This window comes from Suncus etruscus, chromosome 10, assembly GCF_024139225.1.
Source record: "Suncus etruscus isolate mSunEtr1 chromosome 10, mSunEtr1.pri.cur, whole genome shotgun sequence".
Taxonomy (NCBI): domain Eukaryota; kingdom Metazoa; phylum Chordata; class Mammalia; order Eulipotyphla; family Soricidae; genus Suncus; species Suncus etruscus.
Window position 1 is genome coordinate 68,687,990 of NC_064857.1, and position 25,490 is coordinate 68,713,479.

The 25,490-nt window shown below is 40.9% G+C and overlaps 1 protein-coding gene across 1 annotated transcript in view; it reads right to left on the reverse strand.

Annotated features, from left to right (window-relative positions):
- CDH20 (cadherin 20) overlaps positions 1-14,531 on the reverse strand; it is a 275,136-nt gene extending 260,605 nt beyond the window's left edge. The window contains exon 1 of the mRNA XM_049782076.1: positions 14,399-14,531. The gene's annotated coding sequence lies outside the window, so the exon portion shown is untranslated. The remainder of the gene's footprint in view (positions 1-14,398) is intronic.
- Between the last annotated feature and the right edge of the window lie 10,959 nt (positions 14,532-25,490).

The following is a 25,490-nucleotide window of genomic DNA, read 5'->3' on the forward strand; positions in this document are numbered from 1 at the left end:
CAAATTGCATTTTATTGTTTCTTGCAGTTGAGTAGTACTACATTTTGTGTATGTATATGTATTTATGTATCTCTGACTGTGTCTATATACATGTGCTTATATGGATATGCCTTCATAATATACTCATCCTCCTTTGGATCCTAGGTTGATTATATAATCTAATTATTAAACTGAATGCTAAAATTTAGGTAATGAAATATCTCTGTTTCTTATTTCTCTGTATGGCTACTTAGGGTGTTTTATGGTTCCATGTAAACTTTACTATTGATTTTTATAAGTTCTTACAAAATGTTGCCTGTATTGGATGGGAATTGTGTTGAATCTATGCAATAATTTAGATTGGATGGTTATTTTGACAAGATTTATTCTTCCAGGCCATACTCAAATCACCTTCCTCAAGCTCTAGGCTCAATCTGACGCCCATCTGCCCTCCTATTCTAAAAACACGCAGCACTAATGTATTCTTGTGACTAATTCCAATTTATATCTAATATTTCCAGGCAAATAGGCCCTGACACTTTTTTCTCTTAAGCAATATACAGCCTCAAAACTCAGTTGAGGGGCCCGGAGAGATAGCATAGTGGCGTTTGCCTTGCAAGCAGCTGATCCAGGACCAAAGGTGGTTGGTTTGAATCCCGGTGTCCCATATGGTCCCCTGTGCCTGCCAGGATCTATTTCTGAGCAGACAGCCAGGAGTAACCCCTGAGCACCGCCGGGTGTGACCCAAAAACCAAAAACCAAAAAAAAAAAAAAAAACCAACAAAAAAAAAAACCTCAGTTGACCAGACATTGGTGGCAGGAAAGTTTCACTGTGAAGGGTGATGTATTCAATGAAGGGTAATTCAATAACTGAAACACAACTACAAATACTTCTGTAACCACTGTGCTTAAATTAAAAAAATATTTTTTTTATGCCCTGAATATTTCCATGAAATGTTGATTCTAGATAGCTGCACCCCACACTTACTTTTTCTTTCTTTTTTTTTTTTACACCACCCATCACCAGTGCAACATTCCCATCACCAATGTCCCAAGTCTCCCTCCTCCCCACCCGACCCCCGCCTGTACTCTAAACAGGTTCTCAATTTCCCTCATACATTCTCATTATTAGGACAGTTCAAAATGTAGTTATTTATCCAACTAAACTCATCACTCTTTGTGATGAGCTTCCTGAGGTGAGCTGGAACTTCTAGCTCTTTTCTCTTTTGTGTCTGAAAGTTATTATTGCAAGAATGTCTTTCATTTTTCTTAAAACCCATAAATGTGTGAGACCATTCTGCGTTTTTCTCTCTCTCTCTGACTTATTTCACTCAGCATAATAGATTCCGTGTACATCCATGTATAGGAAAATTTCATGACTTCATCTCTCCTGACAGCTGCATAATATTCCATTGTGTATATGTACCACAGTTTCTTTAGCCATTCGTCTGTTGAAGGGCATCTTGGTTGTTTCCAGAGTCTTGCTATGGTAAATAGTGCTGCAATGAATATAGGTGTAAGGAAGGGGTTTTTGTATTGTATTTTTGTGTTCCTAGGGTATATTCCTAGGAGTGGTATAGCTGGATCGTATGGGAGCTCGATTTCCAGTTTTTGGAGGAATCTCCATATCGCTTTCCATAAAGGTTGAACTAGACGGCATTCCCACCAGCAGTGGATAAGAGTTCCTTTCTCCCCACATCCCCGCCAACACTGTTTATTCTCATTCACTATAGTGTCACACAAACTCAAATATCTTGGAATCAACTTGACTAAAAATGTGAAGGACCTATACAAGGAAAACTATAAAACTCTGCTCCAAGAAATAAGAGAGGACACGCGGAAATGGAAGCATATACCCTGCTCATGGATTGGCAGGATTAACATCATTAAAATGGCAATACTCCCCAAAGCACTGTACAGATTTAATGCGATCCCCCTAAAGATACCCATGACATTCTTCAAAGAAGTGGACCAGGCACTTTTGAAATTTATTTGGAACAATAAACACCCTTGAATAGCTAAAGCAATCATTGGGAAAAAGAATATGGGAGGAATTACTTTCCCCAACTTTAAACTTTACTACAAAGCAATAGTTATCAAAACAGCATGGTATTGGAATAAGGACAGACCCTCAGATCAGTGGAATAGGCTTGAATACTCAGAAAATGTTCCCCAGACGTACAATCACCTAATTTTTGATAAAGGAGCAGGAAATCCTAAATGGAACAAAGAAAGCCTCTTCAACAAGTGGTGTTGGCAAAACTGGGTAGCCACTTGCAAAAAATTGAACTTAGACCCCCAGCTAACATCATGTACGAAGGTAAAATCCAAATGGATTAAAGACCTCGATATCAGCCCCAAAACCATAAGATATATAGAACAATACGTAGGTAAAACACTCCAGGACATTGAGGCTAAAGGCATCTTCAAGGAAGAAACTGCACTCTCCAAGCAAGTGAAAGCAGAAATTAACAGATGGGAATATATTAAGCTGAGAAGCTTCTGCACCTCAAAGGAAATAGTGCCCAAGATACAAGAGCCACCCACTGAGTGGGAGAAACTATTCACCCAATACCCATCAGATAAGGGGCTAATCTCCAAAATATACAAGGCACTGACAGAACTTTACAAGAAAAAAACATCTAATCCCATCAAAAAATGGGGAGAAGAAATGAACAGACACTTTGACAAAGAAGAAATACAGATGGCCAAAAGACACATGAAAAAGTGCTCCACATCACTTATCATCAGGGAGATGCAAATCAAAACAACGATGAGATACCACTTCACACCACAGAGAATGGCACACATCACAAAGAATGAGAATAAATTAAAAAAATATTAAAGAAAAAAGGAAAGCAATACATATGTAAAAGTAAAACCAGTTGAATCAAATAATTACTTGACATGTTTTTTTAATACTCAGTAACCTTGATTGTCTAGTATAATATTAATTCTTCCAATTATGAATATGAGATGTTTTTCCATTTAACTTATATTTCTGACTTTTTCTTAAGTTTTATGGTATAGATATCTCATTTCTTTTATTTATTTGATTTCTAGATAACTAGATACTTAGGGCACTATTTTGAATGGAGGTGATTCATTTTAAAGTAATAATATAAATCATTCTTATAATTATGTTAGTTGCTGCTTTTGTGATTGGTAAGAGTTGATAAAACTTTGGTATAGAAATGTTTTCATAAACATGTCTTCATTAATATCAGGTCATTTTTTACTACCTTGGAGAACCATGAAAGCAGCATACATGCCCAATAGTAAAAAAAAGCTGTATATATATATTTACATATATACATGCATACAAAATGAAATACCATTCAACTACTCAGTAACAGGGAGTGAATAAATGTTTAAACTTACTACAGCATGGATGGAAATGAAGAATCTTACCTTAAGTGAAGTCAGAAGGAAAAGTTAAGCACTCAATGTTCTCACTAATTTCTAGTATATAGAATTACAATTCTAGAGAATGATAAGTAGCAATGGTGGACAAAACATTGGCTCTAGAGAACAGAAACAAAAGAGTCAAGGAAAGACATAAATAAAAGGTGAAATCAATAAAAGAAGACCAGCAAGGAACATAGGGGCAAGGACTAGGGTCTTTGAGTTCTTCTATGAACTATTTGTATAGTTCTCAACCACTAAATCCAACTGTACCTTAACTGAGGAGCCCACATTAAAACAAATAAACTTAAGAAATAATCTAACTGTTGGGACCAGAGCGGTGGCAGTGGTAAGGCGCTTGCCTTGCATGTGACTGACCTTGGATGGACTGTGGCTCCATTCCCCAGAGTCCCATATGGTCCCCCAAACCAGGAGCAATTTCTGAGTGTATAGCCAGGAGTGATCCCTGAGTGTCACCGGGTGTGGCCAAAACAAAACAAAACAAAACAAAACTATTAGGAAGTCAATTTGGAAGGTACATGGGAAGGAACCTATAGTAAGTGGTGGGACTAGAAGTGGGAAAACTGATTCAGAAGCCTAAAAATCTATATACACAATTATATTAATTATGGTGTGAAAGAAAAATTAATAAAAAGAAAAATTAGTGACAGAAAAAAAATTATCCAGTAGACTTCTATTTCCAGGAAAATAGGGATGGAAACTCTTTTGCACATCATTAATTGTTCTAAACTCAACACCTTTCCTCACACAGAGTCAGTGCTCTGTAAATACTTCTTCATAAATGAATGAAACTAAGGTTGACATAACATAAAATTTGAATGCTACAATCCAAAAGACGGTTACCAGCTACTGTTTGAATATGATCAATACTATATATTTAACTCCCCATGATGTGCCCAGAAATTTTCCAATCATATTTGTACATTTAATACATCTGGAAGGACTAGAATACATTCAACAGAGAAGTAGAAACAAAATTTAAGATAGAAGGTATTAGATTTCTCAGGTTGAAGGTTGACATTAAGGAAAAACACTGGTGAAAAAACAAACTATTTGGAAGTTGGATGGTATGCCCAAGACTTGTCTCACCAGAAAACACAACCAACATTCAAACTCGGGCCTCTAGTTGCTCACTTTTGCCAGGGACCAGTTTACCCTGGGTTTGCTTTATTGTGGCAAAGGAAAACCTGAAGTATTCAGCATTGCTTTATTTATCACACTCTTAGCTATGCCTAGAGAAAATAGCTATTGGTCTCTTGAGGGGCTCACAACCAAACCCCTCAAGTCTTTCTTACATTTTTATGGTATAGATATCCTACTTCTATATAGGATTTCTAAATTTAATTTCTCTCTAGTAGAGGCATGGACAAAGAGCTTCAAAATGGCAGATGCCACGAAGGGATGACTTGGAGGGATGATAGGCAATCATCTTCAAATATTACAATAGCTGCCTATTAAATAGAAAATAAATTTATTCTGCATTGTCAAGAATAAGTGGATGAGGGCCCTTGAATGTACCACAGTGAAGTACATTTTCCCCAATGTAAGGTTGAGCTATCTAATGATGGATTGTGTTATAGGGAATGATGGTTTGGGAGAGTTGGGGGCTCTCAGTCATTAGAGGGGAGTATGCAGAGCACTGTCCATGAAGGTCTGAGCTCAAACATCAGATGAGAAAATGAACCAGAGGTTTTCCATGGTGCTTTCTAATCTTTGATGTATATAAATTTTTTTGGGGGGGGGCCACACCCGGCGGCGCTCAGGGGCCACTCCTGGCTGTCTGCTCAGAAATAGCTCCTGGCAGGCACGGGGGACCATATGGGACACCGGGATTCGAACCAACCACCTTTGGTCCTGGATCGGCTGCTTGCAAGGCAAACACCGCTGTGCTATCTCTCCGGGCCCATATATAAATTTTTTATGAGAGGCTATTAGTGACCTTGTAGATTACTCTGTGTAACTCTGCTAATACAAACAAGATCTATGTTAGTTCTAACTCTTATATTCAAAGTCATAAGAATAAACACAATAGAACAAGATGATAGAGAATCTTTACCATGTGCTACAAGACACTAAAAGAAACACTTCCTGTTTGCCAATTACCACATAGATCACCTTGCTAGCTTGATCTCACCTACTCCTGATAAGAACCTCAGGCACTAGGAACTACTATCATCACCACTTTGAAACTAAGGAAATTCACTCTCAGGGAAGTAAAGAAACCCAACTGAAAGCACACAGCTAGGAATCTCATCTTGACAACTTGGACCAAAGTCAGCCCCAAAAGAGAAATCTAATTAATAAGGACTATAACACTCCATTTTTCAGGATGCACTATTTTATTGCATTTCTAGACTCTGAGACATATGGATAATGATATATTTGGTCATTTGGTCCTCTCAAGCAGGGCTTAGCTCAGCTCCCCCAATACTCCTCTCATAAAAGATTAAGAAATTTATTTGGCTCCAGATATAAAAAGTCAAAGATGTTAAAACTCTTTTCTAGGAGAGGGTAGGATTGGATTAATTTTAGTGGCATATTCAGGGGGTCAAGTCTGGGAGCCAAAGAATAACTCCTTAATTCTGTATCTTGATTGTCGCTCTGCAAAATGGCAATAGTTGAACCCAACAGAGCATGTACCATTTGGCCTGGTGCTGGTGGCTATTTCTATTGTTCTTGTTCTGTCTCTGTTAAGGTTACACATTTTAAGGGGCACCAGCCAATGATATGGCTGCATGCAAAGTAATAGGCAGCACTTCGGGATTATGAAGAAATTTTTCCCCCCTATTTAAAGTCTCAGCAATTTAATCTGCCAGTGAACAGACAAAAACCTCTGTCTTTAGTTGCCTAAACTACTCCACAGAGAGACTAAATTGCCCAATGAATTTTATTTCTTTAAATGTCTACCTGATTGCATTTTCAGATATGGCATGTCTCCCTTTTTTAGGCCAAAATATCGTTTTTTCACTGGTATGGCTTTGTGAATACAAGGGTGAAGGAAGAGAGGTTTCTCTTTTCAACAGGATAGTGTTCACAAAGATATACTTCAATGGCTGGACACTCTACTCTAAGAACAATTTGCAATGATGGTCATGAGAGTAGAAAAATTAATTTAATATTTATTTATAGGATGAGCATCCTTGGGAGTGCCTGCCAGTTTGTGCAAACTGTGGACCCAAATTTAGATTCTTTAACAAGCTTAGGAGACACATGCTCTCAAGTGTGGCTTCCTTTCAGGGATGTGTTGATGGTGCCTTTGCAAAATCATTCACCAGATGAGGCCTTGAATATAGGGGTCCTAGATAGGGTTCTAGGACTTGTACTGTGTTTTGGGGTTTTATTTTGTTTTTGAAATTGAAGTAAGGGGGCACTGGGCACAAAGATGACTGAAACATGCACTCTGCATTCCTCCTGTTCTTAGCAGCTGATCAAGAGGTGATACCACTCATTTTTAGGTCATTTAAAAAAAAATCATTTGCCAGGAAAGACCTTAGCTGCAAAGGTGGAGGGTTTGCTTCCATCTGTTTTGATACTTTCATCAGAGTACTAAGAATATTCCAAGTTTAAAAAAAGTTTGGCTGTCTTTCAGAATTATTTCTAAAGGAAATTTCTCTATCCAATTTCTAACTGAAATTACTTGTTATGGCAAATTTGCTGGTTATTCTTAATATCTAGAAATCATGCTCAAATTAGGATGTAATAAAGGGTTCAAAGATGTTGACTTTGTAAAATGAAACAACATGATAGAACAAAGTTTAAAAGGTTTTATTAGTAAAATAATCTGCATACAATGATTTTTAACCATAGATTTTTCATAAAATCATGCTCAGATGCACATAAAAATCTATCTCACAACTCCCATTAGCTATTCTTTAATACACTGCATTTTGTTTTATGTGAGGGGAGTGGACAGCAGATGGAAGCAAAATTTGGTTCATTCAAAGGTGGCAGTTAAAGAACAAGCAAGCTGCCCTGTACACCTTTCTGGACTCCTTTGAACATAACCTTAACTCTGATTCTGGTAAACAACTTTCTCTGGGAACAAGGGGTAATTGCATCTTCATGCTAATTCTATCTCAGTTTTCTCTTGACTACTAGACTTCCAATTATGCCAACATATTACACCATGTACTGCTTGAAAATCACCTTGTTCGTTCAATTGAGGTCAGACCTATGAGGAAAAAAATAAGGCCGATGATTTATCTATAGGCATATTAGCTCTTTATGAATCCCCGTTTTTTATTTTGCTGCGATGCTCACATAGCTTACTTCCATTCTCAATCACCAACAAGAACAAAGCAGTGCAAGTGGATTGGCCACAAGCAAAGTCAATGGCAGATTCTGGGGAGGGTTGATGTCGGCCAGCCAGATGGAGAACACTGGGTGACAGTTGCAGGGTGAGGCTGGACCTTTGGCTGATTGTCAAACAAACTTCCAGGACAACCAGATGTAGCTATCGCCACGGAATGAGACAATCATTTTATTAATTACCCTTTAATTAGTTGACACAGCAAAGAACATGCAGCCATTTAGTTCTAATTGGACTGACTAATACTTCATACTTCAAGGGTGGAATGCGTGTGACGAATTGTGAATAATAATGACTGGGTGAGGGCCATCTTTATCAGGAAGAGACAGCATACATCTTTCCAGAACTTATAGAGACATAAATCCAGCCAATAGTTCGGCAAAACTCAAAGATGCCAAAGGCGGATAAAATTTTCTCACTATCTTACTTTTCTCATGCTTACTCCAGAGTTTCCCCTCAATTATCATCCTGATTACAGGGCTATCTTGCAAGTTCAGAGAATAACTTTCAAGAAAATACACCACTTGGATATTTGATTTAAAATAGAAATCTGTTTAACTTGGACATTTCATTAGTTCAATTTGGTTTTCTGATAAAAATCCATCAATATATATTTATTTGAAAATCTGCTATGTGGAGAGATCTCATAAGGACCTCATGAACTCTAAAGAAATAGCTGTCCCATAGAAAGTAGCTCTTCATGCTTGATATGCTCATAGCATTAGTCAGAGTAAATTCTAAACTTCTCATCATTGATGCTTGCAAAATGCAAAGGTATGTTACATAGGCATTGCTGTGAATATACGAGATTCATATTTTGCATGGCACCTTATATAATCAGTTCCATGGCATTAGTATAAAAATGAATAATATTGTTTTAACATGTATTTGCATTTTGGGGGGACACATATGGCAACACTTAGTAGTTCTGGCTCTGTACTCAGGGGTCACACATGAAGGGCTTGAGGAACCATAAGGGATGGCAGGGATTAAACCCAGGTTGGCTAAATGCAACACAAGCATCTTACCAACTGTGCTATCTCTCTGGCTCCTGTTTCCAACTTTGCACATTTTTGAAAAACTAATATTTTATTCCTGCCCTTATTCTTTTATATAGCTATTCACTGAAGTATTCCAACCAAATTTTCTCCCTTCTACAATTTCTTAAACTTAAAAAAAGACCTACAAATAACTTAACAGGAATCTAACCATTTCTATTTTGTGTTGCACTTGAGTAATACTCTGAGTTGAATATTCTTAGGGTTCTAAAATTAAATTGATCTGTATGTAATTAGGAACTTTGTTAACTAGACAGTCCTGGTTAGCGGGAGATTGGCAGATTATTCTGAAAAAAAACTATTTAGCAAACCATGAATAGTAATTAGATGAGAAAAAAGGCTAAATTTCTTTTTAAAATGGGTTGTTACCATAATTTAATGTGGCAATATGATTTTTCTATTTTTAATTGCTATAGTTAGTGGATTTTATAAGTAGAATTTGTCTAGTGAAAGCTAGATAGTTCTGTAATTTCATGGCAGTTTTTTATTTTATTTTTTATTTTAACACTTCATTAAGCATTTTACCCTGACAATCTCTTTTGATGCCTGATTAATAATAATAATAATAATAACAATAAATACCTCAAAAATAAAGGAGCCAGCCAGACAGTACAGTAGTTAGGGCACTTGCCTTGCAAGTGGGTCAAGCTTTGTTTGATCCTTGGCACCCCAACTGATTCCCTGATCAATGCCAGGATTAATTCCTGAGTACAGCCCAGGATTAATTCCAGAACATTGCCATATGTGGCCCAAAAACCAAAACAAAAAAATAGAAAGAAACTAAAGGTTAGTAAAGATAGTTTTGAACCTATTCAACAAATTGAGACAAAATAAATATCTTGGAGTAATAGATATTTTCCTTTGAGACTTTCTGACCTTATATAATTGATTATGATTTCTTTATCAGAGTGCTTTTATTTCTAGAAAATTATACTTAATATTGACACTTAAAGATGGTCCTTCCCCCCTCCCCATCAAATGATGGGAATTTGGTCTATATTCCCATGTCAATAGGAGAATTTAGGAAGGGTATGAATCTAATAAAAACACGATTTTCCCACACACACTTCCTTGAAACCATATTCTTAACATTTTCTGCAGGTCTTTCCTCATTCCTTCATTTACAGAAATCATCTCAGAAAAAATTTATGACAATGTCACCTTTTAGTAAAGATCAATAAGTCACAGCCTACTGTTTAAATAACTAGATGCTCAGTTGCTTCAAAACACTTTTCTCACTGGAAATACATTTTCTTTTGTCTCTAGTATGAAAATGTAGAGACTATTTATTTCTTCAACTACAGTGAATGAGTAACTGCTAGCTGATTTGTTTCATAGCAGAAAATAAATATCAAAAATGGAAAATACATTTCCAGATTCTTAGAGGCTCATGAAGAAGAATGGGTTGGAAAACCATAAATCTTAGAGGACATATTAGAGTGGTAAAGATGCCATGCTTGTGGCCAAACCTGGTTCCATCCTGGCACTTTCAGCCCATCACTGCCAGGAATGACCCCTAAACACAGAGCCAGGAATGGCCTATAACCTTTTTCCATGCTCCTACCCCCAAAAATCTCATGTCAGGGACAGAGCTATAGTTCAGTGGGTAGGACATTTGCCTTGCATGCTGCAGACTCTGGTTTGACCCCCAAAATCTCATATGGTCCAGAGAGCCCCCCAAGAGTGATTCCTGAACTCAGAGTCAGGAGTAACCCTTGAGTGCCACTGAATGTGGCCCCAAAGCAAAAAAGTCTCATGCCATCTGTGACTGTTTTGAGGAAGCTGACACTAAGGTTTGCACCTAACTATATTCTTGTCAATAGAAGGATGATCTAATTCATTCCTTTTACTTGTTTCCATGCTTCTTTCAGAGCAATAGAGTCTACAGTCTAGAGTACAAGCTGGAAGCTGCCAGGCGGATTTGGGTCCTGGGACAGGAATCTGCTTAGAGAAATGCAACTATCCAGGGTTGTCCCAAGTGTCCAGAGACCCAAAGGGAAAGCTAGACGTGCTGTATTACTTTTTTCACCCTGGCTCTTCTTTTTGCTGCTCTGCGCGACTGATTGCAAGGCCACCAGATCAGAATGAACAATTAACTGTCTAATTATTCTAGTCACACCAGCCCACAATGAAATCTTTATTCCGTGTTTACAGCAATCGTTGGCAGAGACTGTCTTGCTGTTTCTAAACTAAGAAGAACTGCCCTTTGGCTCCTCTCAGCATCAGCTGCCTTGGTTTCAGCCTGGGATGCCAATAATCAGACTTCTTTTTCTCCCAAAGTGGACATTTTTTTTTTAGGGTGAAAAGACCTATTCTCATCACTCCCCCATATATTCTGGCTGATTTATGATCAAGCTACTGCAGCTCTTCCTTCCGTATCTCTTTACATTTTTTCCTCTCTCCGCAGACGACCAACAGGCAAAAGCTCACTTTAGATCCCAACCTAAAAAAAAAATAAAAACGCTTCACCAAACAGTGCTCACCACTATGCAGGAAAGGAAAAAAAAATACAACTGCTAGTTTATGGGTCGAAGGAAGAGAAGAAAATCCCTCCTGCTTCTTTAAACTGCTCATTTACCAGCTCAAAAAGCATTTAAGAACTTCTCCACCAGGGGAAAAATATATCCACTTTTCTGTGGTTCTCTTGATTACTCCCAACTCTTTCCTTAAATGTGCCCACAGCTGCATGCTTGGAGAAGCTTCCGAAGTTGGGGGGGGGGGAGGGCAGGGGAATATTTATAAGTACACAAGGGGCAGAGAGGATAGGTCTGAGTTGGAAATGGCAAGGGGAGAAGCTCTTGCGCTTTAAAGGAAATGGTTGAGAAGTTAGCACAGACCCAAAGAGCTAAAAGTGACAAGGACCCTTAGAGGAAGCAGCGCCACTGTGGTTGGTCCTCTGGACCATGGGATGGCATTCCTGGCTGGCATCTGGGATCAAGTCACCGGAAGGGCTTGCATTAGTGGCCTTCATGGCTCAACCCTTATTTTTCCCCTTTTGCAGAACATTTGGCTGCTCTGCAGAAGGATGGCATCTTTGTTCCCTTTGCCATAGGAAGCCAGAGTCATGGGTCCCCTAACAACTCTTTATTCTTACTTCTCAGCCCCTAGCACTTATTCTCTTTCCTTTGCCTTTCCTAAGAGAAGAGGGTCGTAAAATTTTACAGGGGAGAAAGGTAGTAGAGGGGGCGTTTCAGTAGTCTAAGCACTGATTAAATTCCCGGGCAACTCTCCCCAAATGAAAGATAATTTTTCTACAAGTATGCACAAGAATGTCAAGAATGCTAAGTCATTTTTATGTTTGTACTCTCCTTTCCCATTTTAATTTTACACTGCCACATGGCACACATGCTAAAAATGTCTCTTCTTAACCTGCAGGGGAGCAAACTTTGCACAAAACATTAACAGCGCGTATTTTAGAGACTGTCCTTTCCCAGGATATGCTCTCTCTCTCTCTGTCTCTCTCTGTCTCTCTCTCTGTCTCTCTGTCTCTGTCTCTGTCTCTGTCTCTCTCTCTCTCTCTCTCTCTCTCTCTCTCTCTCTCTCTCTCTCTCTCTCTTGTCCTTTCCCAGGATATGCTCTCTGTCTCTGCTCTCTGTCTCTCTCCTGAATACCAAGTTAGATCATCTTAGGACAAGTGTCCGCTTAGAAAGACCTGATCTCTGATGCATTGGCAAAGAAGAAAGTCAGGAGTCCAGAGAAGGGCAGGGAAAGGGCAAGCCAAAGGCAGCCTCGGCAGCTTCATTGGCCAGAAAGCTTGGCTCCAATTTATAACGGTCCCACTTGCTCTTCATTTGTCCCTTGTCTTTTCTCTGGCAGGAAGGGATGTGGCTGGGGAAGAGGCTGGACCGCATCTCCTGTGCTCAGCTCACCCTACCACACTGCTCTCCCACTTTGCCTGGGCTCTTTGCCTCCTCAGTCGGCTGAGTCTGTGCCCTGAGCACGGGCCAAAGCCAGAGGAGCCCACTCAGGTGCCCTTGCAGCTGCCCTACTTGTTGGCAACCAAAGGCTGCCCCGGCAAGGGAGCCTGTCCAGTGGTGCTGCTAGGGGCGCTATCAGGGAAGCCCAGGTTGAGAGCTTAAGTAACCTGAAAGGGGCTGGAGCGGTGGAGCAGAGGTAGGGCATTTGCGTTGCACACCGCTGACCTAGGACAGACCACGGTTTGATTCCCCAAGGTTTCCCATATGGTCCCCCCCAAGCCAGGAGCGATTTCTGAGCTCATAGCCAGGAGTAACCCCTGAGCGTCACCGAATGTGACCAAAAGCCAAAAACAAACAAAAAATAAATAAATAAAAAGAAAGAAACTTGAAAGGGCCAGGGAGATGGTGGGGTCAAGTGTGGATGCAAGACTGGCAACGCATCCACGGATACAGCCAGAAGAGGCTGATGGTGTGTGTGTGTGTGTGTGTGTGTGTGTGTGTGTGTGTGTGTGTGTGTGTAGGGGGCGGGACAGGACATTCATCTAAGGCGTGGGGGCTGGCAGCACAGTTGGGACTTTCTGTTGCTCTGCCTTGCTCTGAGGATGATCTAATTCCTCAGCTGCTGTGTCCCTGACATCTCCAAGACTCCGGGTTTCTTTTCTTTGCCGGAGATGCACATTGGAGACCAGGAGGTTGGGGCTGGAGTGTCAGGGGCCAGCGTGCCCCCGGGGAGGGGGATGTAGGAGCCAACTACAGTTTCCAGCTCACCTCTAAGGATCCGACTCCAAAAAATGCGCTCACTTGGAGCTGCATTAAGGCTCCCACTTAGAAGGACACCAGGAAAGGAACCACCAACTAACTGCCTCTGCATCAGGCCATCAACTCTCATCGTGGGCTGCCATATCCCCCACCCCAAGTCGATTATATAGGAAAAAAGAAGTTTAAAAAAAGAGGGAAGACTAAGGCGCTGCCTCTAGGCTGCCCCCTTGGTTCCCTCTTCTCCCCAAGAAGCCCAACTGACCCCCACACCCCAACCGACTCTCCAGGTGCCTTGGGCAGGGTAGGGCTTCGCTTTGGCACCCTTGTCTTTTGCAAATCTGCAACTTTCAGCGTTTTCGGACCCCCTCGTGTCCCCTCAACCCGCCGCAGCTCTCCACCACCAGCAACTCCCCAACAGCCTCGCGCAGTTCCGAGCCCCCGCTCAAAATTCCGAGCCCGCGGGGGGCGTGGGGGGCCGGAGACAGGAAATCCAAGGGGGGGGGGGGTAGGCGACGTCCGGCAGGTGGCGGGTTCGCGACCCGTCCGCCTTCTATCTCCTCCTACCGCGGATCTCGGGTGCGCGCTGCAGGGAGAGGGGGTGCCACCGGGCCAGCTCCAGGACGCGTGGAGCCTGGATCCAGGGGGGTCCCGGTTCGCAGCCCTGAGCTTATCCCTGCGCCGAGGACTCCACCAACCCTTTCTTTCCCCGGGCAGCCGGAGGGAGGCTCCTAATCCTACCGGGCGAGTGAAGAAGGCAGAACCGGGGGGCAAAGCGTGACTTCCCAGCCGCACCCCTAGACTCGACCCTCAGCAGCGCCCCTGCATCCCCGCTCTCTGCGTCTCCATCCCTCGCATCCCCAAAGTCCCAGCAAGTCTTCCTCCCACCCCATAGTTGCGGGGAGACAGCGGCGCCCAAGACTGACCGCGCACCCCGAAATCCGCTGCTTTACCTGTTTCCGCGGGCGATTCTAGGGGGATGCGGGGGTCCAACGCTGCTCCGGGGCCCCCGCGCGAGCAGCTTACATCGCCTCCTTTCCCCGCGAGAGTCCGGGGTCTTCGTTCCTCGGCGCTCCCGCCCCCCACCCCCCTACCCCAAAAGCCAAAAAACGGCTCTCCAAAGTGTCCCAGCTTTTCCAAAGCTTTCCGCTCCGGGGCGAAGTCTGTGCGCCTTGGCCAGGAGTTGGGGTGGCAAGGGCAGGCGCGCCAGCCCCCGCGGATGCCCGGCCCGCGCCCTCCGTGGCCCGCGCGGCGGTCACCGGACCCCGAGAACGGAGCGAGGTCGGCGGCCCCTGCCTCGCGCCTGGCCCGGCTCGAGTGACAGCCCCGGGCCCGCGTCTCTGCTCCTCTGGCCCCGGCTCATGAATATTCCGAGAGAGAATCGAATTAGCCAATGGGTGCCCGGGGTGTGCGCGCCTGCCAGCCCCGGAGCGCTCCGAACCCCGCCGGAGGAAAGCAATTAGCGTCCGCCTGGCACCCCGTGGCTGGCACCCGCGAGGGGCCAAATGGGTTAATTCTTTAAATGCAGTTTAGGTACCGCACTGACAGGTTGAAACTCGTCCATTATTGGCTGAGGACGAGGCGAAGGGGCTGGCAGGGAGGCGTTAGACTAGGGGGCGCAGAGTGGTGGTGGGGGCCTTGCCATTTCCACCCCAACTCTTCCTGAAGTTGAACCGACTTCATCTACTCTGGAGTCTGGATTCTGCAGAAGGCAATGGATAAAAACTGGAAAACCGAATCTAAGAGCATCAGAAACGGGAGGAGTAGCAACCTGGGCTTCGCCTTGACCTTGACAATGCCTCAATTTTCAGGAGTGGAAAGAGAGGGAAGAAGGAGAGGAACCCTCGCCCCCCCCCCCCTCACATCAGAGACTTTTAATTAAAATTCTACAAAGACTTCGCTTTCCTCACTTCTCAGCATATCGAGCACTGGGGCGCAGTGTGCCCCAAGGAGGTTCCTTAAAAGTTATGATACCAGGAACAGGAGCGGTAGCACAGCGGGTATGGGATTTGCTTTGCACGAGGTTCCATTCCGGGCACCCCAGAATCACCCCGAGCACCTCCAGGAATGATCCCTGAACGCAGAACCAGGACTAACACTTGAGCACCAATGGGCCCATCGACCCCCCCTCTCCAAGTCACTCTTCCTTAGGAGGAAGCTTAATACATACACCCCACCTAACCCTCTCCCACACACCCCAGAAACCCTTCCATGTCACACAGAAAGGAAGGGAGGGCAGCAGGGCTATTCTGGAAGGCAAATCCACCACGGCGGCCAAAGCATCTCCCTTCCAGGGTCAAATTGACACGGTTAAATGAAGAAACATTCTCCAATTGGGTCCTAGCTTGAAACACCCAGTTCTTGCGTTGTTGAGGGTCGCACATATATTAGGAGTTTACTCCTATACTAGGAGTTTACACCTATCTCTGCATCCTGGGATCTCTCCTGGAGGCGTTCAGGAACTCTCCGTGGTTTCTGGGTTGGAACCTCGGTTGGCAGTGCTCAAGGCAAGCGCCCTCCCCGCTGTCCTACTGCTGATGACAATTTGGATTTGACCTGTGCAGTGATGTGACTAACTCTGCCTCTCCCCTCTCTCTAAAGTTTTGAGTGCCTGCAGCCAGATTGCTTCCCCATCATTAATTTTTCTATTTATAGAAATGTATTTTGATTGAATTGACTAATTACTAAATGACCCACTCAGACTTACAGGCATGCGATCTATGTGTAGTAACAACTGATAAAATGATTGATAAAATGATTGAAAAGCCTAAATGTATGATAGTACAAGTAAATTGTCCTGGTTAAGGCAATAGTGCTCGATTTTTTGAGGTTTCCACAAAGCATCAAGAAGTGGAATCCACAGAAGTAAATTGGAATCATTTCGTTTAGACAACTAATGAGTATTATGTTATGTGTCCTACTGGCCTTACAGGAATTATCTCACTGAACTTTCCTAATGCTTCTGATATGTTTTTATTCCCTCATTTTGGTAAGTGTGGAAGGTGAGGCTCAGAGAGGTAAATAGATGTCCTCCGCTTAGCCCTCCAAGGGAACAGGCTTGCATGAACCCAGAGTTGATCAATTTACTGAAGCCATCAGCTCACCCATGGTTAAATCTAAAGACAGGCCCAGTATTTTTGGTGGTTTGTTAAAGGAATTTATTCTTGATGGTTCATTCCTCATTACATTTAGATAGAAAAAAATATTTGGAGCTGTATGGTGAATTTCATGTCAGCCTCATTGGGCCATGAAGTGCTTCAATATCAGGACACACTGTTCTATCTCCTTCTGTGAGACTGGTTCGTGGTGAGATAAAATTATAGAGACAGATAAAATAAAGCTGACTGTTCTTTCTGAAGTGGGTGGGCCTTATTCAGAAGAAAAAAATATACAAGACCAGGTCTGGGGAGATAGGACAGGCTTAAGACACAGATACCTTGCATGAAGCTGAGTTTCATCCTTGCTCTCACATGGTACCCTGAGCATTGCTAGGTATAAACTAGAGGTCCCCAGCACTACGGGAGGGGCCTGGTGATCTCCAATTCAGCACACCTTAAGCAATACCACATCCTTGGATTCTACCACCTGTTCGACTGGAAATGGCCAGGAGTGGTGCCACCTCCTCTCCCACACACACAGCATCTCTTGAGAAGCTGTCTTCCCTGCAAACCAATCTTTCTTTAAGAGAAAATTCTGCTTGATAGTCTTGAGACTGGAACATGAGCACTGCAAGGTTTTAGCTTTTTAGTTTCTATAATTACATACATCTAGTTTCTATAACTGCATTATTATCACTGACCAATGGAGAGGTCAATCAACCCATCTATAAATCTGCTTCTCTTGTTGGATCTGATTCTGTGGAGACCCATGAATAACAGAAATAAATCAATATTCACTAAATACTATTTATGAGTTTCCCATGAATGTCAAAGTATGTTTTCATTTTTCATCATACTGTCTGGTAAACCATATGCGCCACATATTTAATTTTTTAACTTAAGTGTTGCTATTATTAATAGGTAGAGGTTATTCTCTTACATTTTTATGAGATGGAATTTAAATAAAATTTTAACTTTGAAAAACTTTAAAAATGGACTGTAAGCTTGAAATTCCCAGACCACGTGGGTACACAATAACTTCCAATTTTTTTCAGTACTGTCATCTCAGTAGGAACACACCAATTTAGATGTCAACACGAATTCAAAACTGCTGCATGTTCAGAAACAAAACAAAGAAAAGGAAATCAGCAAGCAACCAATTGCATAGCAAACCTTCTGATAATGATTGAATGACCTCACTTGGATATACATTCATTTTCACATATTTTCTTATTATACTTACTTTAAAAATAATGTTATTACCACTTACCTATAAATAAGCAATATAAAATATACTATTTCATGCCTGCCAAGGGAGGTTGACTTGGGAATGGGTGGAAATTAATGGAAGGAATCTTACAATGATGGTGGGATTGAGTGTGGAACAAATGTATTATGGGCATCTATGTAATAAATACATGGCATTTAAATAAATTAATATGTTAATTAAGTAATTAAATAAAATAATAGGTTAGTCCAAACTAGATTTACAAAAAATTATAACAGGGAAGGAATTTTAGCATTGCAATATAAGAGTGTACAAATTCAGGTTAAATCTCTAAATTCAATAGTTGCTGAGTACCTACTAATTTTAAGGCACATTTCAATTTAATTATTTTCTATTGAAGTTCGCAGTAAAATTATTTTAAACAGTTGAGATCTGCTATGTTGTGTTCTCTGAAACTCTGGGCTGATATAAAACCCTTTTAAAAATAGATGCTATTTTAACCATGAATTAAATATTTAATATTTTCTCCATCAATCACCCTACAATGCTCCATCAGATCCTTCTTTTATGAAAAGTACTCTCTTAGAATTTAAAGGGAATATTTCATGGAGAGGACTTCAAATGTTGGTACTTTATTTATATGAATATATTAACATGAATTTAGGGCCTATAAAATATTATCAGGATGGCTATTTTCTAGATGTCCACAGTCTGACAGATAGGGGTACTGGGATAGGATGTGGGAACAATTTGAGATAATCCTTTAAGCCAACCCTATAATTGGTTCCATTGAAAAGTGGAAAGAATCATTATTGACTAGGTGTTTCATTGTTTGCAAAAGGCTCTCCCATATGTTGTCCAGTCCTTATCCCAGAAAAATTTATGAATGGATAAATTCATTATTTTCTCCATTCTTAATTGATGAGAAATCTCAGATACAAAGAGCTTCAGGAATAGTTGGAGCTTCTCTTACAAATGGAAAGAACCATTTCCTATGTGAAATGCATCCCTTTCCTTTTTGCTCATCCCAACACTTCTAAGAAGCAGAAAGAAATCTAAATCAATGTGTTATCTCTATCACTAACCAAAAGTGACCTGAGATCAGGAATTTTGACTTATACATTTTGCTATCCCAAATGTAGTTTAGTGGAGGGGGAATTACTTAGAAAGCGCGCAGTCACCCTTGTGTTCACTTTAACAAATGTTTACCATTGACATTCCTGGGCTATTAGGATTAAAGGAAAGACTTGATTAAATGAAGTACATGGAAAATTGTAAAACGCCATATAATGACATTACTATTGCTCAAAATTAGATTCAGAAATAAATATGATCATCTTAGCCTTGACCTCTGGATGGCAAATTTAACGGGTGAGAAAGTAGTTTGATCATTTTTTCTGTCAGTCCCTTTTATTTTGGACATGGCTGGATAACACTGGCTCAAATTATAATAATCTGGTTAATAGTAGTACTAAACTGGTCCATTAAGCAAGAAGGTATTAGGCTGGGGAGAGAGAAAGACAGAGAAAGAAAGAGAGACAGAGAGACAGACAGACAGACACACACACACGCATACACACACACACACACACACACACACACACACACACACTGTATTTAAGAGTGTTTTTGTCTGAAACCAGTAGCTTCAGGTGCTTACTCAGGTCATACTTGTCCATGGAAGAAATCTGCTTTTCTCCTTGGAGGGATGTTCTTTATTAAAAGCTCCCAGGGTCATGAAGCTAATGACTGAGCTGAGGCCTCGACCCTGGTCAATGCTATTATCCCTCTCCCACGCTGGACCGGATTGGCAGCCACTGCCCTGCCTGGTGGTTTATGGTTTTACAATCGAGATGAGCATTAAGCAGCTCAATACCTCCTTGTAATTAGCCTCCTGAGTCAGCTAATCCCTTTCTCATGCAATTCCATGATCTAGATTATTCACTATTATCCATTCAAGATATTTTTGGATTTCTAATGATAACTATTTAGCAGAACTGATGACAACGACATACTAAAAAACACTTTTGTGGCATCCTCGCCTGTCTTCCCCATCAATGTTCATGACAGAAGTTCTGGTGAACAACAAGCACATTCACAAAAATCCGGAAATCCTGGTCTTCTGTCCGTTCTTTCTTCTCTGCAGCCCTGATGTCCAAGTCAGATGAGGTCTCTGCGCTGATTTGACTGGGGGCATCAGCTGCTCTCTTCTTACTTTTTCTTTCATATGTCATATACATTCATTCTTTCCTTTGGATCTGAGGGTTCATCATCTACTTTCAGTCCTTCTCAAGTCCCTTGAGCTCCCTCCCCATGGATTGCTGTCGATAGCTGACTCTTTTCTGGACTGTGACTCTCAGAGAGAAAAATGCAACTTTCCACCATTAATTACCTCAAAGGAGGATTCACTGAAGAAGTAGTCTGTGTGCTTGTGACAACAGGGTGGATGTTAATGCCACCGAGCCATTCAGCTGAACTTGACAAGTGAACACAGTATCCTTGCTATGGGCAAGGTATCGGGCTCACTTTTGTAGCCATTTCAAAAGGGAAATAAATCCAGCAACTGCTCTCAAGGAGTTTAGAAGGTGGGAGAGGGGCCTTGATATATATATTTTTTAGCAAGAAGAAAAGATCTAAGGCAGCCAGGAATCACTTCTGGGAAAGCTTCTAAAGTGGAAGGGCCCCCAGGGAGAAGAGATGACTCTGTGTGTGTGTGTGTGTGTGTGTGTGTGTGTGTGTGCGTGTGTGTGTGTGTATAGAAGATATATAGGCGTATATTCTGTGGCTACCTATGGTATTTGGTTATGAGGAAGGTAGAATGGCCAGCAGGAATCAGCAGTTGGAGGCTGGGAAGGTAGAACAAGGTAGTGCTGTGATTGCCTTTAAGCACAAGCTCACAGAACACTAAAAGAGATAAGGCTGAAAGGTAGGTGGAGCCTAGAGGGTCTCAGAGGCCATGTGGAGAAATTTATATGTTCCTCCATAGGCAATAAAAAAGGTGTCGCTTTGGCATCAGGGAGCTCAACAGAACTACAGCTGTGTTTATATTTGAGTGTAGAGCAGCTCGGAGGTGGGAGAGTGAAGGGATGGGCACCACCCTCTGGCAGACTCTCAGCTGAACAAGATGTGATAATGGCCTGCACCAGGACTGTGGCAGCAGGGCGGAGGGTGGAGGGAGGTAAGGTTGGGGGAGAAATCATAGCACAGGCTTTGACATTCAAGTGAAGTTAAGTTGCTTCCCTGTCTTGTCCTCATTGTTTCTATCTCTCCCCCAGGCACATGTGTTTGCTTTTTGGTGTCCCAGAACTTAGAAAAGTTGGTGGGCATTCTGTTGGCACAAGATAATTGTTTGTTAGATGCAAGTTAAAAACAAAAAACAACTGATGTGTGGCATCAGAGAAAATGAGGAATTGCACATTTTTTGAAACTGCCTGAGACTGGATTTTAGTAGAAAAACTACAGAACTTCTTTTTATTAATTGGCACTGGGAAAAGAGCAGTTGCAATTCAAGGTGTCTTCTGATGACCTGACATATATCTGAAAAGATGAAAACAGTTTTTTTTTTTTGGGGGGGGGCACTAATATAATGAATGATAACTGCATCTTAAATTTATCTTAAATTTTTTTTGTTTGTTTTTGGGCCACACCTGGTGACACACTAATATAATGAATGAAAATTGCATCTTAAATTTATCTTAATTTTTTTTGTTTGTTTTTGGGCCACACCTGGTGACGCACAGGGGTTACTCCTGCTATATGCTCAGAAATTGCTCCTGGCTTGGAGGACCATATGGGACCATATGGGCCAGGGGATCGAACCATAGCCCAGTCCTAGACTAGCATGTGCAAGGCAGACTCCTTAAACCCTGCGCCACCTCTCTGGCCCCTAGCCTTAAAATTTTTTTATGTCAACTTAGGACATTTTATTTGAATTCCTCATTAAGCAATTACATGTGTGATACATAGTGGAAAAAGTCTTTCAAAGATGTCCATGTTCCTCCAGGCACTGTGTTTCAATCTGGGACCGCATTAGGTTCTCCAGCACCAGGGATTTCAAGGAACTCATCAAATAATAGGCAATCAGGGTGATTATCCTGGGTTACCCAAGTGAGTCCACTTGGGTCTCAAGAGAATTTCTAAATTGAAAGGGAGTTTAAAGAGGCAGAGCTAGAGGGACACAATGTGAAGACCGTTGATCATGACTGACTTGGAAGCTGGAGAAAAGTGATCCCAGGAATGAGAAAAAGCTCATAGAAGCTGGAAAAGTCAAGAAAACAGTTTTACCAAGAACTTCCAGAAAGATACAATTATACCCGATAACTCTAATTTTATCCTTGGGACACACACCTTAGCTCTGACCAAAATTATCTGTGAGATAACACATTGATGATGCTGTTTGAGGTCACTGGGTGATACTTGGTTACAGCAGCCAAAGGAAACTAATACACCAGAGTAACAACATGTTTCCTGATTCAGACCTAGTGTTCCATATTACTGTCTCTAGTTACAGGAGGTTTGGTTGCGTAATGTCCTAGTTTCAATACTAGAAATATATTTTGTTATAAAGTTTCGATTCTTTTTTTAATAAATTTTTATTGTGACCAAAGTGCATTACAAATCTTTCACAGAATTATTTATGATGCATAGTGACAATGAATGAGGGGCATTCCCACCACCAATGTTGTCCTCCCTCCACCCCTGTTCCCAACATGTATCCCATATCTCCCTCCTTTACCCCCCAGAATACTAGTGTAACTGGTCTTCACTTTACAGCTTGTTGTAGATTGGGTATCTATTCTGTTGTCATTGGAGATAAAAAGGATAAGAAAAAAGGAAGAAAAAATTGGGTAGCAACTACCAGAAAAAAAAAAGAAGAGATATAAAAAAGAAAGAGGGAAGAAAAAAATACACCCAGCAAAGAAAAAAATCACCAAATAATAACCACAAGAGTGAAAAAGAAAAAAAGTGGAAGAAAAAAGAGAAGGAAAATAAAGTAAAAAACGAACAAATCAAAACAAAACAAGAAAAAGAAGGTGTGCTGGAGTTGCAGGATTTGGCGTTTCCTCCATTTTTTTTTTTTTTTTTGCATAGGCACAGTAAAATTAGGGAAAAAAGAGTTTCAGGGTTTCTCCATCCTTGAAGCACACCATCATGGGATCAACCGCTGGCTCCATATATACTCATTACCCCATCCCAAAGACTTTTTTGTGGTGCCAGAAAACTATCCTCTCAGTTGTGGGTGAGAAAAATCAGGCCACTGTAGCTAGCAATCTTGGTATTTGTGCAGGTCATAGGACAGGGTCTAGGATAGTCTTTACGATTCAATTCTTGATCTGAATATAATGCATTTGGGGGGCATGAAGGCAGAGTATATGTTATTGGATGAAAACGAATAGTGTGCAGTGAGGAGCTGTAAGCTAAGCTTTCTGTTCAATCCTCAGTGATCTGAGATAGGATACTATCCTCTCAAGAGTTATGAAATACAGAACAAATGCACAAAAATCACAAAGCCTGTTTATATCTGTGAGGCATCCCATTTGTGCTTACAACACAAAACAGTCATTTTAAAATTTCCTTTTTTGTTGTTCTTCCTCAAGTTGCATATTTTCAAAATAATGTCTTTAAATGATTTCTTCTTTATTTTCATTACTGTTATTTGTGTTCTGGATGTCATGTAAGATGATTAGTAACTCAACAATGAGAATAATAGTAGTAGTAAGTGCTATATCCTCATAGAAAATGTGAGTTGTCAGCCACTGAGTGGAAATGTTTGTGTTTTAGCAATGTATGGCTTTGGTTTATCGTTTTAGTTTTGATGCTTTATCAAAGGACAGAATAATGGGTGGAAAATGGTTTGAAATATATTCACTGTTAAATTCACATGTACACTCAATCTGACACATGTGTACAATGATCCCTCCCCACTTCTAACAAATCCTCTTGAAAGTTGGGCAAGGTGCATGCTATTTAAAAATACACCAATTCCTAAAATTAGCATAGGCTATGAATTAATATTTGAACAGAAGCCTCTGGTAAGGAAGCCCTTTCATACAGAAAGTACTGCTGTGGTTTTTGATATTCAGCTACATTCCAATGTTAAGCAGTCTAAAAATAAAAGTATAAACTAGAATGATGTGTTTTCTGCAGAGGGGATCTACCTTGCAAATGAAGGCAACCCAATTTGAAAGACCCTTTGTAAGTGAAAACTTTTATTCTTAACATTATTCAGAAATCATTATGCAACAAATGATTCCAAGAAACAGCTCTAAATATACTTATTTATAATATATTAAAGGCAAAGTTAAGATGATTTGAATGAGAGAATTAGTACTGTCTAACACTGAAAAATCAACAGTAATTAATTGCATTTTTTAATCAAAAAACATTAAGATAATGATGGCAGCAGAATTTCGTGGTTTGGGGCTTCATTGAGTTCATTGAGTCGAATCTTGATGTGGCTACTGGCTTGTGACCTGGAGCAAGTTACTTATTCTTGTACTTGTATTTCCCCATCTGTAAGGTGAGTCTAAACATCATTTTTATCTGATCAGTTCTGTATGGATTCAAGTAGACAACCATGAGGGTTGTTTAGCATCAATGTAAGTATATCTAAAAGATTATCTACTAGTATTAATAAGAGTTAAAAGTCACTCATGTTTCTTGCCCACCTTTTAGTGAAGTTTAATAGTTTTATTTAGGATATATAAGACAGGGACAGAGAGAGAGAAAGGAAAATGAGAAAAAAAGAGAGAATTCCAGAAGGTAAAAGAAAGGAACTGTACCCTTAAGTTAGGTTGGAATATAGGTATTTTCCAAAATAAATTTTCAAAAAGGAATGTTTCTGTCCTTTATGACATCTTTGTCAAAAAAGTCATATTTGTCAAGAAAATAGATTGAGAGGCACTACAATATTGTTTAGGAACAAGTATGTTCTCTTTGGCAGAGCCAGGGATTAGCCATGACATTACATGTACCATACATTCTCTTCCACTGAGCTGCACCTCTTGTTCTCTCCAACATTAGATTTGCCATTTTAAACAATACAACTACAGGGATTTCCTTATCAAGGCTATAAAAAATGGTCTCATGCTTCCCACTCAAGTAATGACTGAGACATGAACAGATAAGACAGTTAAAAGTACTCGCTGAAAGTCTTTACTTTTACCATTTTCTTCTCTTCATGTACATGCAAGCATTCCCCTTTATAAGTGGATTCATGAACCAAATCAGCAGAATAGAACAAATTAATAAAATTCTTGCTATAGCTAGGATGGGTGTTGTAAATTGGTTTAATGTGGGGTACACAGAGCAAATAGGGGCAAATAGACTGAAAACATTTTACAAAAGGGTGAGGTGCACAGAACCATTTCTTATTTAAAAAGAGCCCCATTTTTCCTTGTAGGACATATAATGGGAGTTGTGTATCCTGTTCTTAAAGAGCAAACTGAACCTCAGGCATGTTCTTTATTTTTGCTTTGTTTGGCTCCATATCCACCAGTGCTTCAGATTCACCTGTGAAAGACAAATCATAAAGTGATCTGCTATGTGAGTTGAAAATTGATCTAAGAAGAAGAACATCACATTAAAAGTTGGCCAGGTAGATGGTTCTAGATCCTTGGCTGAGTAGCAGTGTGACTCCTCTATTTTGGAGCAGAAAATGTTGGCTATGTCTTTTTCCGTTCGGTTGTAGTCCACCACAATGATAACTTGGAAAGGAAA